A 16,924-nucleotide genomic window follows, 5' to 3' on the forward strand; every position below is an offset into this window, starting at 1 on the left:
AAAAAAATTCCATATCGGTGGAAGTGAAGTAGTCTTCTTAGGCTATTCTGTGAGCCAGCATTGTTACCAGCCTCCTGAGGAAAAAGTTATCCAAAGCCTCAAACAGTTGTTGACTCGCGCCGCTTCCTCGGTATTGTAAATAATTATAGGCGTATTTTGCCTCACGCAGCAGTAATTCAAGCTTCCCTCAGTGAGCGCCTGAAAACAGCGCCCATCTCGCTGTAAATCCTTTGGAGAATACACAAAGCCCACGTTTTTTGTAGAATTAAAGTTTAAAATTTGTTATTTAATTTTCCGTTGTCAACGAATAAGAATAAATTAAATGTCAAATAATTGTTCAGTGATTGCAAAACAGTTTTAGAATAGGCTCATTCCCTACTTTTAGTTTTAGTTTAGTACTTTTTTTAAGGCGGTAAAATGTAGTTTTTTCAAGAGGGAAACATCGATTTTGCTAAGGGAGTCAAGATGGCGGATTAGAGCGAGAACGCTGTCAATATCCAACACCTTGTATTATTCCACCATGATCCGAATGTACAAGAACGAATTACAGAATAAACAAAAAGTGAAAATAATTGAAAAACTAAAAAAGGCTAGTTGAGAATGGAAGGAGGCAAAAAATAATTGAAATCATAAGTATTTATTGTAGTTGTGCTTGTGTGAAAGTATTTTATACATAAGTTTGTGAATACTCTTTGCAGATTAGTGATGAAATATTTTGTGATGCTTCTGGTGGGGCTATAAGGCATTCCTCTGGTAGAACTTCAAGTGGATGTGTCGTAGCAAATATGATAGCATACGTTTTGTGTAATATACAATTATTCATGGGGAACATTGAACATTAAGCAGCGAAATATTTATTTTTATTGCCAAATATATCAACGATGTCCCGTGTTCAAATCAAAATTGGATTTTTCAGCCGTATTCTAATAAAGTCACAAACTTTAGCTCATCACTGCTGTGATTTCTACTGCGCCTCAAAGCTTGTTGCTGCAAAAAAAATGCCGCTACAATACAAATTTTTAAAATTTTATGTATTTTTCTAGCACTCAAAATCGATTTTTTTGTGACACATTTCTCGGCGCACTAGAAATCACAAGAGTGATGAGCTAAGTTTTGTGACTCTGTTAGAATAGAGGGGTTATTTGTAATTAGTTTTGTTATTGCCATTATTTGGACTAAAAATTTGGTTTTCTGCGCACCTTTACTTTTTCTGGTTATTTTCTTTAAGTGAGCGCATTTTTCTTACGCTCTTGCATTTTGACAATTTTCAGATTAGGGAAAAATTTGTTTTTCATTTCTACAAAAAATTTCGCCTTTTCAAGGCATTCTTCTTAGATAATATTTGTGCGCAGAGGGCAAAGGGTAGGTATCATTTTCGGTAGAAACGAAAACGCTAATGTAAGCCGTCATCGATTCGCCAACAGTTAGCGAGTGGCGAAACGAACGAGCTCAATGAGGTACACCCAAACTCGCTATCGTCTATCAGTGCTAGCTAACTTTGTTGTTGCTTTCACATGCAAAATTCTTCTTTAAGCGACCGGAACTCAAACATAGCGAGAAGTGGCGACGCGATGACGGCTATATTTAACTTTCAACGCAAGTAGAAGTAAATTTTGTTTTCTAATTCGTTGCGGAAGTAAATAATTGCTTCGTCCCCATATGACCAACATGAGCTCAAAAGTAGTTGGTTGCGTTTTTGGCAAACGAGAAATTTTTAGTTATTACATTTTTGAAGAACGGGACCACGTCAGTTAAGCACACGATTCATTTTTTTTTAACACAGTTTCGCCCTAGGTGGAACTCGATGTGTAGTACTCAAGTGAAAGTTCAATAACCTTCCCTTATTACCTACTAACCACTTTTCTGTACCAATATACATACAAACATACATACCAATACGTGCATGTTGTAAAATTACCACACGACTGTCCCGTAGCTCTTTTCTGTATCTCTTTTCTACCAATAATTTCTGTACTGGTAAAGAATATATGTATGTAATTCTCTACAACTCATTAGCAGTAGAGAACAAGGCGGCGAATTCATATATGAATTTACGTTGGTAGAGAATTGTTAAAGAAACGAGCTACAGGTTAGAAACAAACGGCAGATGTGTATAGCTATAACATTTACAAACGTACCTAATGAATGAAAATGAAATGGTGCTATCGCTCTCGCTTTCAAGAAATCGATATTCCATAGGGCTATGTAGGTTACACCAGTGGTCTAGAAGGAATTGCAGAGTGGATTTTCATTCAAAGCAGAACCACGACTAAGCTTGCGTGTGAAAATTTGTTATTTATTAAACACTGAGTTAGTCACAAAAAAATTTTACTAATGTTTGCTTGTATGTCTTAAACTATGTGTTTATGTATACAAGAATGTAGATTATCCTAATTAGTATCCATTCAGTTGTAGGCCGTCTGCAGGTGAAATTGTCTTCCGAGGCTTATACCAACTAGCGGGTACAACAACTGGACGATGTTTTAGCAGGCTAGGATCAGGAGTGGGTTTCGAAGCCAAAGCCATATATCCGTTGTCAGCTGTGTTGTCTACAGGAGAACGTGTTTTGCGGGACTTATACCAACTACCGGGTACAACAACTGGACGATGATTTCGCAAGTTAGGGTCAGGCGTGGGTTTCGAAGCCAAAGCGAAAGCCAGAAAAAGAGCGACTAAAAGCAGAACCGTTTTAAAAGTCATATTTCGATTAAGTTTGCTGGTAGTTTATGCGACTTTGAAATGTGAACTGTAGTTTAAATGCTTGTTGGTGGACTTTTATAGACCGCAAATGGAAATAAATATTCTTTTTTTTTTTAAGGGGAAGCACCCGCCTTGTTATGTCGTGATATGGAGCTAGGGAATACCCGCTCTTTGCTGCGATTGCGGTACTTTAAATTTCATCCTAACATATACAGTGTATGTGCATACATGTTGTCATTTAAAATGCAAAATAGCGTATCAAGATAATTCAAAATCCTTAAATATGACTTAAATATGATGCAAAGCAAGTGCATGCGAATTTTGTTTGGCTTCTTGGCTGGTTTTGTAAATATTTGAGGTTAAGAGGCTTATTGCAATGTTTGCAATTGCACATTAAAAGCGAAATCAGGAAGAGCTGATCTATTGCAACACGCACGCTCGCAAAAGCACCAAAAAACTGTAGCAGCATAAGAAGGCAGAAAAAAGTAGGCGACTTTTTTAAGGCTTCATTGAAAATGTAATGAACGAAAAAAAGGCTGAAATATTGCTATGTTCATTACAAAAAAAAAAAATGTTAAAAATTAAAAAACCTGAAATTTAATGGGCTATCAAGCTGAATACTCAAAAATATTCTTAAAAAATCTGTATAAAAAGTTGAAAATCTAGCTGAAACTTTGCAGATTCTTTTTTTTAATTTTTTCACAAAGTTTGAAATGTGAATTTATATTTAGTTTGTTATATAATGAGTTAGGCTTTTATGGAAAAATAATAAACATTAATTAAACAAAAGAAAAACAGCCACAATCGATAAACAGCTGATCAGAAGTGTATGTATAAAATGATTGTTATATTAACGATCTCAAACCAGTTTACAATGAATTGTAAATGTGCTCTTTCGAAATGACATTTTACTATACTTTACAAACATACTTATGTACCTTTGTATACAATAAAAGTTTAATAAGAACAATTCTTTGAGCACGCATTTGAAAAAGACGTTTCTGGGTAGAAAATGATGTTTTTTTAGACCAAGGGGGACGTTTTCTGATGCCAAACGAATGAAATTTAAAAGGCTCAATTAAGAAAATATTCTTAGGAGGATTACCTTCTATATAAAAAGGCGCATTCAATTTTATTAATAAGTTGAATGAAGTACATATTACAACATGGACGGCAAATGAAAAGCTTTATATTGAAAATGTTCTGAAGCGGGTTGCCAACTGTTTGAAAGTCAAATGCTTGTGGTCAACTGATTGAGTTAAGTGACATTTTGACCAGTTTTGGTTATTTTTCTTTTGTTTATTTAGTGTTTATAATTTTCTGCCAAACACTAACATACATATGTGTAAGCGCCAATCTATTAGTATTATTATTTTCTTATAAAAGTCTAGCACATTACATAGACAGCAACACGTACATACATAAATCCACATTTCAAGCTTCTTACAAAAATTATAAAAATTCAACAAACGTAAACAATTGCACCCAAGCACCATATTGAAGCGCGTCATATTGAAAATTTTTAAACTCGGCGTGCAATTGCTGGCCTATGCCGATGACATCGATATGCCTTTTCCAAGTTAGATAAGGAAGCAAAACGAATGAGTCTGGTTATCAAACAAACAATCAGCACATTCACGCCTTGGCACCCACGTCACTGTTGACAGTTATAATTTCGAGAAGTAGAGAATTTAGTTTACTTGGGAACTAGCATTGACACCGATAATAATGCCAGCATAGAAATCCAACGCAGAATCACTCCTGCCAACAAGTGCTACTTTTGACCGACGTACGAAAACCACACTATAAAGTCACTCATCATACCCGTGCTTGCATATGGCGCAGAAGCATAGACAATGACAACGTCCGATGAGGCGGTTGTTGGAGTATTTGAGAGAAAGATTTTGCAGAAGATTTACGGGCCTTTACGCGTTGGCGACGGCGAGTACCGTAGACGATGGAACTATGAGCTGTATGAGCTTTACAATGATATGGACATAATGCAGCGAATTAAAATACAGCGGCTCGGCTGGCTTAGCCACGTCGTTCGAATGGACACCGACGCTCCAGCTCTGAAGTATTCAACTCGGAACCCGCTGGTGGAGACCAGGTAAAGAAGGACTTGGCTTCCAGTTGGCGTCAGTTCGCACAGAAAGAAACGACTGGCGTGCTTTGTTGAACTAGGCACCCTAGTATACATATATGCATGGAAAACTAGTCTTTACGTATAAATGTATAATGCAAAATGTTATATGTACATATCGTTCATTTACTTCAATAGTGTCTTATTCCAAAACAATGCAAATATTAAATTAAGAATGTAGAAATTACCGATGCATAGATTACCAGTATCTCACTTGAACAAAATATGTATTTTACATATACATACATATATATGTAAATTTAAAACTTTAAAGCCGTTTTTCTTGAGTTTTGCGTTTTTGAGTTATGACACTATTGAAGTAAATGAGCGATATGTACTTACACGAATTTATTCAGGTACATACTCGCATGTGATCTTAATTTGCGATAGGAATAAAGCTACAGCATTCCAGTCGTCTTGCTGTTTTAGCACCTAAAAACCTACGCACTATCTGCTTACATATACATACATATGTATATGTATTTATACATATGTACATATGTAATAAAAAATAAATAAAAAAAAATATTGAATCAGTTGGCATAGGAAACAATGAAACAAAAATAAAGAAACTAATAAAACGTGCGCATGTTCATTAGGGTGGTCCTTAAAAAATCAAATGAACGATTTTTTTCAGCATCACCCCCTCAATCGGTAATAACATGGTCATAGATATCACATATAAATTTTGGTCCTAATTGAAGATCGTTAAGGCGTGTCGCATAGGGTTCAAAGTTCTCATTCCTCTATAGAAACTCAAAACTAATTTTTTTTTCATCTCATACCTTAAACTGATACTACCATAGTCGAAGATATCACATATAAATTTTGGTCCCGCTTGAGGCCGGTTAAAGCGTGTCGCAAAGGGGCCAAATGTCAGATGCCTCTATGGAGACTCAAAAAATTAATATATATTTTTTTTCATGTAATACTGGAAATCGATACTGCTATAGTCATATAAATTTTGGTCCCGATTAGAGTTGGTTAATACGTCATCATAGGGTAACCTGAACTTTGACCCATGTGCGACACGCCTTAACAGACTGACAGACTGCAATCGGGGCCAAAATGTGTATGAGATATCTTCGACTATAGTTGTATCGATTTTGAGAATTAGATGACAAAAAATTAGTTTTAATTTTTCGAGTTTCTATAAAGGAATCCCAAATTTGCACCCTATGAGACACGCCTTAACGGTCTCCAATTGGGACCAAGATTTATGTGCGATATCTGCGACCGTGGTATAACCGTTTGAGGGGGTGAAATTGAGGAAAATCGTTCATTTGATTTTTTAAGGACACCCCTAATGTGCATACATACATATGTACATAAATATGGGTACTCGAAAAAGTAGTTCAAATAAGTTCGTTGACCTATTAAAACCAAATCTGAATCATGTTTACTAACTAAAAGTGTTTTAGTTTCTACGTTTCTTTTATGCTTTGTATTTCCCTCCCTCTATGTGTTTTAACTCAATTTTCGCATTGTTCTAAGTAGTTTTGAGTATTTATTTATGATTTAAGATACGCAGTCGAAATTATTTTCAAATTGATAACGTACTAGAGTGGTATATTCACCAAAGAGGTGCAAAAGCGCAACGCTACATACATACATACATATGTACATACATTTCAAATTCCAGCGTATGACGTCACAGATAACAAGTGCGCGGGGAAGCCAATCAGATAAAAATAGGACAAAAACGTCACTCAGCGACAGTCGAAACAACTACGACGCATGAAACAATCACGCATATTAGTACAAAAGGGTATTATTTTAATATAGAGAAATAAGGCAAAAGAAATGCGTGCGTACGTATAATACGGGATTGATTTCTGGGAACTGACCATTGGAGCATATATCAAGCAGACGGTTTCGCATTGAGGATAGCAGCAGAGCTAGCGTACACCGAAAGGACAATTAATTCCAAAGTAAGCCTATAAATAGACAGTTGGGCGGCAATGAAGGCAGTTACCCCATATTGTATTTCGTCCAAAAATGTCCTTCTTAGGAGGGAAGCCATTGACAGGCTAGCCGCCGCACAACGTAATAGAGGGTAATGAAATAGCGTATGAGTCTGCCACGAAAGCCACTAGTCTGACACTCGACAGACAAACTACATACGTACAATGTCTGGGAAGTTAACATACGGTATGATGCAAAACGAAAAAAAAAATTGTTCTGAGTAGCTTTCTAATAGTTCTAGAATTCTTGAAAAGGGGGAAAAAAGTTCTGGATATTTTCACAAACAAAATTGATTTGAAAATTGGGTATGCCAGATTCACGCAGCATACGATGTGTGGCAAAAAGGCAAATAAGAAGTTGTTCTGAGCAGCTTTTCAATAGTTCTAGAATTCTTGAAAAGGAAAAAAAAAGTTCTGCAAAATCACGCCGAAAAAACACTTTTTTCGAAAAAGTCGAAAACGTTAAATAAAAAAAAAAATAAAAATTTTATTCTGTTCTGAGTAGCTATTCAATAGTTCTAGAGTTCCTGAGAAGGAGAAAGAAATTAAATAAAAATAAAAAATAAAAAATTTATTCTGTTCTGAGTAGCCTTTCAATAGTTCTAAAGTTCCTGAGAAGGAGAAAGAAAGTTCTGCAAAATGACGCCGAAAAAACATACGAAATATCTTCCATCCTCCCCAAAGAGTAAAAAGACCTCCTCAAAAGGTATTATTTTTTTCGATATGAAATTGGTAAATTACTTTCAAAAACAGAAGATTACCAAGATAAATGTGAAATTGGGAACCATTTCAACCATTTCATCAAAGTGGCACTAGAATCAGTGTGCAAACCCCTTTTTATTTTAGTGTGGTAGAATCGACAAAAAAGTGTGGTAGATCTAAATAAGGTGTCGTAGATTTTTCAATTCATATGCTTATTAGTTATGGTGCCGTTATACATATGTGCATATGTCGTATAAACATATACTATGTAATTAAGAACTAAGTATTCGTGCATGTTTTGCCGGACTTAAAATGTCTACAATTCTGACTAGCAACCCATTTTATTATGTTGTATGTTCATAAAATATACACGTATGTATATTACAGGCCTACAAAAATGGAAACAATTTTGGTGCGGTAATTTTTAAAGCTGTTTTTGATAGACTTTTTATGCTCATTTCGAATCCGTAAGTATAAAGTTTCCATCAGTTCCAGATTTTGAGGAAAACGAGGTCGAAGTGTTAAAAAATCGCTTTTTTGCAATATTTTAGAATCTCTGGCAAATAAACAAATAATGATAGAACCATTTAGATAGACTTTAGTTAGAACTTAAACTTTCACCTACGATCCCTGCAAATAGCATCCCTACACCTTGACCCTAAGGTCACTTATAGTCATTTGGTGAACAGTAAAAACTGATCTTGGCCCAATTTTTTTTTTTCAATAGCACAATACACCAGTATTTTGTTATCGTTCAATAAATGACTATAAGTGATCATCAGGTCAAAGTGCAGGGATGGTATTTAAAGGGACTGTAATCGAGAGTTTTAGCTTAATTTAAGCTTAAGGTGAAGTTCTATCAGCTTTTCATTCTTTGCTAGAGTTTCTCAGATATCGCAAAAAATGTGATTTCTTAACATTTTTGATTTCTTAAAATATGGACCTGATGAGAACTTTATACTTGGGGATTTGTAATAAGCACAAGCAGTGTTGTCCTGTTTAATTAAATCGTAGGATGGAACAAAGAATTCCTTTTTATTGCATACTACCTTAGTAAATATAAATATGCGGATTTCTGAAATATGAAAAAGTTTAAGCACTGGTATATTTAAAGCTAAATTCATGATGTATGTTGCAAAAATAATGTTGATTAATTTTTATACTTATTTGAATTGAGTTGAATTTTAAAGTTATGTGAAAATTATAAAAAAAAATCATTTGGTCAGAATGATTATCCTGCAAAGAATTTTCAAAATTGGATAACGGAAGACATACCAGAGACGCCCGAAAGTTACGCTAAATCCTAAAATTGTGCATGATTATAATAAATTGTGCAAAATTAATTAATGAATTATTGCGTGCCGATCTCCAATATGTCTACAACATTTTCATATATCCTATAGTTTTGAAGCTAAGTATATACATACATACATGTGTACGTATGTAATTCTTTGCGGTAAATTTTAAATTTTGAAAAGTTTTATTCAGGCAGATTTCAAAATTGCAGGTAGTAGCACATTAAGTGCCACTAAAACATGTCAGGTCCATTCAATAACTTTTCCAGTAAGTATTTACAGCGAGAGCGTACAGTGAAAATATATAGCAAAATAGAGAGGAATAGAAAATTGTCCGAAAAAGTTACTGAACGCAAAACTAGGAAAAACTTGCAGTTAACGCCATTTTTTACACTTTCTGATGATTGAATTTTGGCGTGCAATTTTCTTTTTGATTGGGAATAGTATCTCCCATCGTGATACAAATCAAAAAATATACATTAGGTTTAAGCTGTTCATCCATATTTTCATTTCACTAAATTTGTTTCATTAAATCATCCACTTAGGGCCTGGTTTTCAGGGCAAGCATAAACTTAGATAACGAAAACTGCGTTTATCCTCAACAGCTGGCTGACATTTGATTGGCTAATCTAAGTTTAAACCAGCCAGCTCGACCGTTTAAACTAAGTTTAAACTACAGTCGTGCACTGAAAAACTGGTGCTCAACACGTTCACTGCCATGTACACCACCGGTGTGTCACACCGGTTGAAAGTACTGATGTGACCTCTGGTGGGTAACACGGCACTACTTATATACATGTATGTGTTAGGTGCCACGTGACCCACCGGTAGTCACCCTCACACAAATTACAACAGAAAATGTAAACAAAACATACTAAGTAAAGTAATGCTAGTAAAATTTTTGCATGCAAGAATTTGCAACTCTCTCGGGTTGTTACACTCTCGAATTCGCTCTCTGTTTCAAATTTTTTGGATTATTTGGGTAGAAAATATTTTACACTTTGTAAAATGATTTCCAATTCGGAAATTTTGGCAGAGCTTTTTCTTATGATCATATGAACTTTTCTAGTGGGAGTCTTGGTTTGTAGGCCAAAGTAGAAAAATATAGTAACAAAAATGCTCATACACATATTCAATAATAATAAAATTTCTTACTACAAAAATAAAATTATTTTGTAACTTACCGTTGTACACAGCTTGAGACATACAAGTAAGATTTTAAAGTTTTTATGAGATCTGCAATAGGAGATAAAATTGATAATAATAATAATAAAGGAAGCAATAAAATAAGTACGTACATATTCTAAAAACATTCATTCAATAAAAAAATTGTTTACGAAAGTTTTATTTTTTTCATTAAAACTACTCTGTTCAAACGAGGGCCGTAACAGTTAACACAGCGCACGGCGGTGCGCGCGGGTGACGAAAGCAGTCACAGTAGCACGCTGAAATTACTCGCTATATATGTATATGTACATATACACTAGATTTGGAAGTTTTTATCCAGACGTCCAATCGACATGTTTGAGATATCGTTGGAAAGGTATTGCAGAGTGTGTCCAGAAAATGTATTCAAGCTTCACAAACGATTAAACGGATTCTTAAAAATTAGGCTAAAGTGCTGCGAAACAAAGGGGGCATGTGGGTACACCCAACATATTTAGTGTTATTCTATAGGCCAATACCTTTCAAACTATACCTTATATATTAAGTTCCGGCTACTAATTGGAAAGATATAGAGCTAAATGTGTTTTGGTTCGCGTCTCCACTACGAGATGCTTTGGTATGTAGTGGCGTCTGTACGTACCTTCATTTCATTTTTTTCAAACTTTCAGGAATTAAAGTCCAAAAAAAAACTAAGAAGGTTTTGTTCCAGGATGGTTTGATTCTTATGCCTTTCTGGGCGTGGCTGCTGCCTGAAATTCGAAAAAAGGCGACTTTTTAAATAACCACTGAGGCCGCACTACTCAGTCCATGTCATTGATGTGGATATCAGTAGAAGGGTCTTCAAACAAGCTATCGGACACTATCTTTCGTGTTTATCAAATATAAATATGTCATAACGTTATCGCCTGAAAACTAAAAATCGGGCTGCTGAAAAACTACATTTCGGCCATTTTCTTCAAAACTGGTCATCGATTTTATACTATGTTTCCGCAAACCTAGCCCAAAACCTTAGCTTTTATCTGGTATATAGCTATTGCGATTCAAATTGAAAAAATGTCGCTCCAAAAAGGGTCAAATGGTTAAAAATTAACATGTCCGTCTGATTTGGTTACTTTAAGATATAAAAATAACATACCAAGTTCTCCGGAAAAAATTGCCCATTTCCCGATTGCCACTTAAACCGAAATTCCCTGCAAACCGTGGAATTTCCCGCGAGTTGACAAGTTGAAGAAAACTACAATTTGTGTATATTTTAGAGTTTTTTTCAGTCACATGCCGAAATTGCAACATTTTCCCCATTTTAATTGCAGGTATGTACACAAATTTAACTATGCTATATGGGTTTATCACCCGCACTTAACCTACCTGGGAAGACGCATACAATATTACCTACAGTTGTACATAAATATGTATGTATGAATGCATTTAGTTCACCCAATGTGCCGCTACTACTTACATACATATGTATAAATTGCCACTGAGCAAAACTACTTGAGAAAACTGCATTAGTTTAATAGCACGAGTGCAACATCGTACACGTGATAGAAGTAAAACATCTTAAAAAACCCACAAACGGTAGAAATCTTATCAAAAATAAACTACGAGACAATCAGACGAATACAGTTGTTTATTGTATCCAAAGCTGGTACCAAGTTGATAAGTTTTTATCATTTCTCATAATTTATTTTTTTTATTTTTAATTTTTTCGAATAAAAAGGATATGCTCATTCTTTTTCGCTTTATTCCGTATTCGAAAAATTATATGTTTTAATGAACACATCGATTTGAATACATAATTTAGGTTTAGCTAATATTTTTAGCAATTTATTTGATAAAAATAAAACATTTAGATTATTGTTTGTATTTTCGTCGATTTTAAATTTGCTACCCCAAAATAATTGATATGAAATAAAACACCTCTCTGAGGTAAAATTTCGAGTGCCGAAAGCTGAACTAGAAACACAAAATTTATTATATCAATTTCGTGACGAAAATTAAACGTATTTTTAACTGCCTTTGAAACGTATGGAAAATCTTTTTTTATTTATTCGGAACGTTGCGAATTTCCGTTTACTGCTAAAAACACAAAACAAAAAACAGAGCTGTTGCAAGTTAAAAAATGCGTATAATTTTCGTCACGAAACTAATATTATAATTTTGGTGTTGAGTTGCATAAAAAATTTACGTCTTTTTGACGGATCACATTTTGAATTAAATTCATATTTGAAAAATTTGGTAAAATGTTAGTTGCAAAATGAATCTTGAACGAACCAGAAATGCTCGCTTAATACATAAATTGTTTTCCGAAAACTTTCCATTGTTAATTTCCTGGATCTGACAAAAACCTTATATTTGACTCAACCAGTGACCTAAGTTCAACAGGCAACAAGAAAAATATGTCAAAATTAAGTTAAAACCGTTAACCTGGCAACGCTGGTCACAAATTCGACTAAACAAGCATAAACTGACTTCAGTAATAGTGAGAGTTAGCGGCATTTTTAGTACATATGTGGACTATTTTACCCCATTAATTTAATTATACATGACGTGTTATAACAAGTAATTTTTAAAGAAAAAAAAACAGCCGACTTCAAAGCTCATACATATTCAAATTTTATTCAATGATCGGCATTAAACGAAATTAGGTTGTGACCACCTTTGCGATAAAAAAGAATTACCGTAACCGTTTAACATGGTCCAAAGTTGTCCGGTATCATATTAAAAAAAAAAATATTGCAGCCGGTTAAAATGATCGAAAGTGAAAATAACCTCGAGGCTTTTTCTAGTTGAATTTCATTAAGAGTACATGTATGTACGTATATATACTTCATTACATTATTATCAACGCAATCATATTTTTAGATGCATTATACGTGCGAAACACCTACAAACACACATATCTTTTCACTTTTTGGCATGATTATCGAAAATACGTACATACGAAATGTATCTTTTTTATGACAATCATGGAAGGTTTGCCTTTACGTACATACGAAATCATCAACGCATGCTTCAGCAATAGAAAGTGTCGAATAACAAAAGTAAGCCATTGTTTGGTTGGTTGGTAGCTGAAGTGCGTTACAGGGCATAAGCAATAGAGGTGTAGATTAGAGATGGGCAGGGGACTAAATATTTAATATCGATCCCGCCCATCCCAAAATTCGATATTTAAGTCCCGAACCCGCCTATCCCAACGTTTTTCAGAATTGTACCGCGGGTCCCGAAATCTATCTCTAAAGCAGACTACAAACGGACAACAAATTGAAACGATCGGTTGAGATTTCAACAAGTGTGGCGTGGTTTGCAAACCGATCGAAGGTTGACAAAAATGTTTATGCTTTCAAATTAATTTTAAATAATAATGAAATATCTGTCATCTTCTGATTATTTTGTTTTGCTTTGTTGTTCGTTTTCGTCTCAATAAAACATTAAAAGTTCATTTTTCAAACATCGTTTTTAAGGAAAATTCTGTGAATTTGCGGGGGTTGCGGTTTTATCGGGAGTGTCGGGAAAGGGTTTTGGTCCCGCTCCGCCCGCTATATTTTTTACAGATCTCCCCGATACCGCCCATTCCGGCCAATTTTAAATCCGTGCCGTGGGTCCCGCGGGCTCCGCTATCCCGCGCCCATCTCTAGTGTGGATCACTTGAACTTGTTTGCATGCAAAGTCGAAGCTTGAATATCGACTAGCTCAAAGCGCCACACGCATAACAATCAACGAAATGAAACATACATATATATAAATGAAAAATTAAAAGCCGAATACATATCCACATATGTATGTACTATGTACATTAGGGTGGTCAAAAAAAAAAAGTTTAAAACCTTATGCTCTCACTGCCTAGAATTTTCCTAAATAGAAAAAAACCCTTTATCGTAGAAATGGTATAGAATTCTTGAAAATCGATGCTTTCGATCGGAATCCCCTGTTTCTCTTCAGAAGACTTCCGAATAATAATACCCCATTATTTATTTGACCATTATTTATTATAAACGATTTTTCATTGCATTTTTGGGGTTTTGAGACGACCTATAAAAATAGTTACTATTAAAAAATGATTAATTAAACAAATGTGTATTGCTACTGGAAGTCTCCTTAAGAGGAAAAGAAGTTTCCGATCGAAAAGTATGGATTCTCAAGAATTCTATACCATTTCTACGAAAAAGTGTTTTTCTAATAAAATACAGTTCTCAAAATTATTATTTTCAAAAAAATCCTAGAGGTAAGAGCTTAACGTTTTAGCCTTTTCCCCGAAGCATGAATTTTTGTTCCACCCTAATGAGTATAGACATCTTTCACGCGCAAGCAATTGAAGTTTCAATTCAAGTCGGGCCACGGGTACTTTCTAATTTGCAATCAAATAACAACTTAACGTTGATTCATGTAAAACCTCAATCACATTAAGTGAAAAAATTATAACTATTTTTATTGAAACAAGTAAACATAAATATATATGTATTAAGGCAGTGTCACTCGATTGGGCATTTGCCCAAAATTTGGTGCAACTCGTATCCCAATCGTGTGAATGCACAAATATTTTTCTTGCATTTGCACAAATGTACCAATCGTGTGACACTGCCTTTAGTGTTGGCTAATTTTTTCGACAGGGCGAGAATATGATGTATTTTGGAACGAAATTCTATCATCCCTTGTCAAATTGCTTTTCTTTCAGAACAAAATATAACTTTGAATATCCGGCGTAAGTTTTAAATATATGATTTTCACCTTTCCGAAAGCTACCGCTACATGGTAAGCTGGGGTGTATAAATTTTGAGTAAATTAGCGTCCTTAAATTTCGAAATATATTTATTTCGTTATATGAAAAGCGGCCTCAATTTTAGTCCGATTTCAATAATTTTCAACGTTTTGCTTGTACATATGTGACAAGCACAATAACCATACCAAGCTTGCTACAAATTGGTAGAACGGTTACCGAGATTATGATACTTATGTGACCATAAGTGGGCGGTGCCACCCCCATTTTCCAAAATTTTACCATAAACGTGTATCTTGGCAAAGAATTGTTGCAAGCATCAATTTTGAATATATTAGCTTTAAATATTTACTGATTTATAGAAGATTTTGTATTTCTCTAAATTACCGTTATATGGGATGTGAGCGTGGTTATTGTCCGATTTTAAAAAGTTTCGGCTATTTTTTATGCTGTACTAAGGCCAACTACTGTGCCAAGTTTGGAAGAAATTGGTGCAGGGGTTATCAAGATGGAACCATAAGTGGGCGTGCCTACGCCCATTTTTCAAAAATGTATAATATTCTTATTTTTTGTCTAAAAATTATTGAAATATCAATTTTGAGTGAATAATCTCCTGTAGTTACTAAAATATCGTAGTTTTCGTATTTCTGAAAATTACCGTTATATGGGAGGAAGGCGTGGTTATTGTCCGATTTTGCCCATTTTCACGCCATTTTCACGAAAGAAGTGCACGTACAATTTTTACTCGAGTTATCGTGTGCACAGACGGACGGACGGACGGACGGATCTGATCATTTATGTATACATTTGTTTATATCTCTCTCGATTCGTTTTGCCTGTTACAAACAACCGTTATGTGAACAAAGTTATAATACCCTTTTGCACAAGTGTGCTCGGGTACAAAAACTAGTCCTGATTTAGAAATATATATATATGTGTAATTCAAGGCATATATAGCACATATCTGTATGTACATATCGTCGTCTAGATAAAATAATGTCACAAGCGCCATTTTGACGAGGTATTGAGTAAAATTTATCGTTTTGTCGTATGTCATACAAAGTGGCTGCAAAATTATTGAGAAATGTAGCGCACAACCAAATTTTATTTAGAATAGAAGAATATCAACTCCATTTTTATTGATGAGCTGGGAGAATTAGCCAATTCTAGGATGTCTATATTCTATGTTTAAAAAGTTGGTAAATAAGAAACGCAATATATGTGTGTACAAAAAGACAAAAAAAATATGTTTCCGGAAAAAGCAAAAAAAATCACTTGATTCTTAAATAATTTTGAAAAGAGTTTATGTATTTCATTTACATAAAACAATCCGTTCTTGTACTTACATACATATGTACATAAGTAGGTATGTATGAGGTAAAATTTAAGAATCGAATTTTATTAATCTTCCTGTTTGCTTAAATATATTCTGCAAGCACAAAGTAGATATGCCAGATAGAAATAAAAAAAATCGATTTTTGAATCGATTCGAATCGAAATAAAAATAATCGATGCAGGAAGAAATCGTCAGAAAATAAATCGATTCCCCAAGATCGATTCATATATTTTACTTTATATATAAAGGAACAAAACACAGCGGTCTGGTCAGCATGGGAATTACAAATATTTATTGCAATTAATTGTTAAAACTTACATTGTTCATAACGGTTTCAATATCTACATTTATCCAAAAGCTATCAGCTAATAAAAAAACTGTAAGATAAGGTTTTTCTATATTGAGTTAGAAATTTCAAAAATTCTTAGCCCTACTTAAGGAAACGGTAAAGTTTTTTCGAAATTTTGTTTTTGATTTTTAACGCAAGAGAAAAAAAGGAACAGTCCAGCGCCTTCGTCTTGGCCTGCAGGCTGTATCGGAGATACAGCCGCTAAATTTAAACGTAGAATACGTGGTATGGTTAAGAGCATATCCAAGTAAAAAAACAAAAGCACACACTAAGCAAGAAATATCGATAACAAAAGCGATAATAATATCGGTAGCAAAATCGATAAAAACATCGATAAAGAAATCGATGAAAATATTGATATCAAAATCGAAAAAATATCGAAAGCAAAATCGATAGCAAAATCGATAACAATACTGATTACAAAATCGATTACAAAATCTATCAAAATATCGATTACAAAATCGATAACAAAGTCGATAACAAAATCGATTATAAAGTCGATAACAAAATCCATAACAAAATCCATAAAAATATCGATAGCAACATCAATAAAA

The 16,924-nt window shown here is 34.2% G+C and overlaps 1 long non-coding RNA gene across 1 annotated transcript in view; it reads right to left on the reverse strand.

Annotated features, from left to right (window-relative positions):
- Nucleotides 1–8,506: 8,506 nt before the first annotated feature.
- Nucleotides 8,507–16,924, reverse strand: part of LOC118746156 — a 95,857-nt gene continuing 87,439 nt past the window's right edge. Inside the window, exons 3-4 of the long non-coding RNA XR_004993786.1 lie at nucleotides 9,989–10,040; nucleotides 8,507–8,584 (exon numbers count right to left, since the gene is read on the reverse strand). This is a non-coding gene — a long non-coding RNA (uncharacterized LOC118746156). The remainder of the gene's footprint in view (nucleotides 8,585–9,988; nucleotides 10,041–16,924) is intronic.

The sequence above is a fragment of the Rhagoletis pomonella genome, unplaced genomic scaffold (assembly GCF_013731165.1).
Source record: "Rhagoletis pomonella isolate Grant_MI unplaced genomic scaffold, Rhpom_1.0 Rhpom_scaffold_00010, whole genome shotgun sequence".
Taxonomy (NCBI): Eukaryota; Metazoa; Arthropoda; class Insecta; order Diptera; family Tephritidae; genus Rhagoletis; species Rhagoletis pomonella.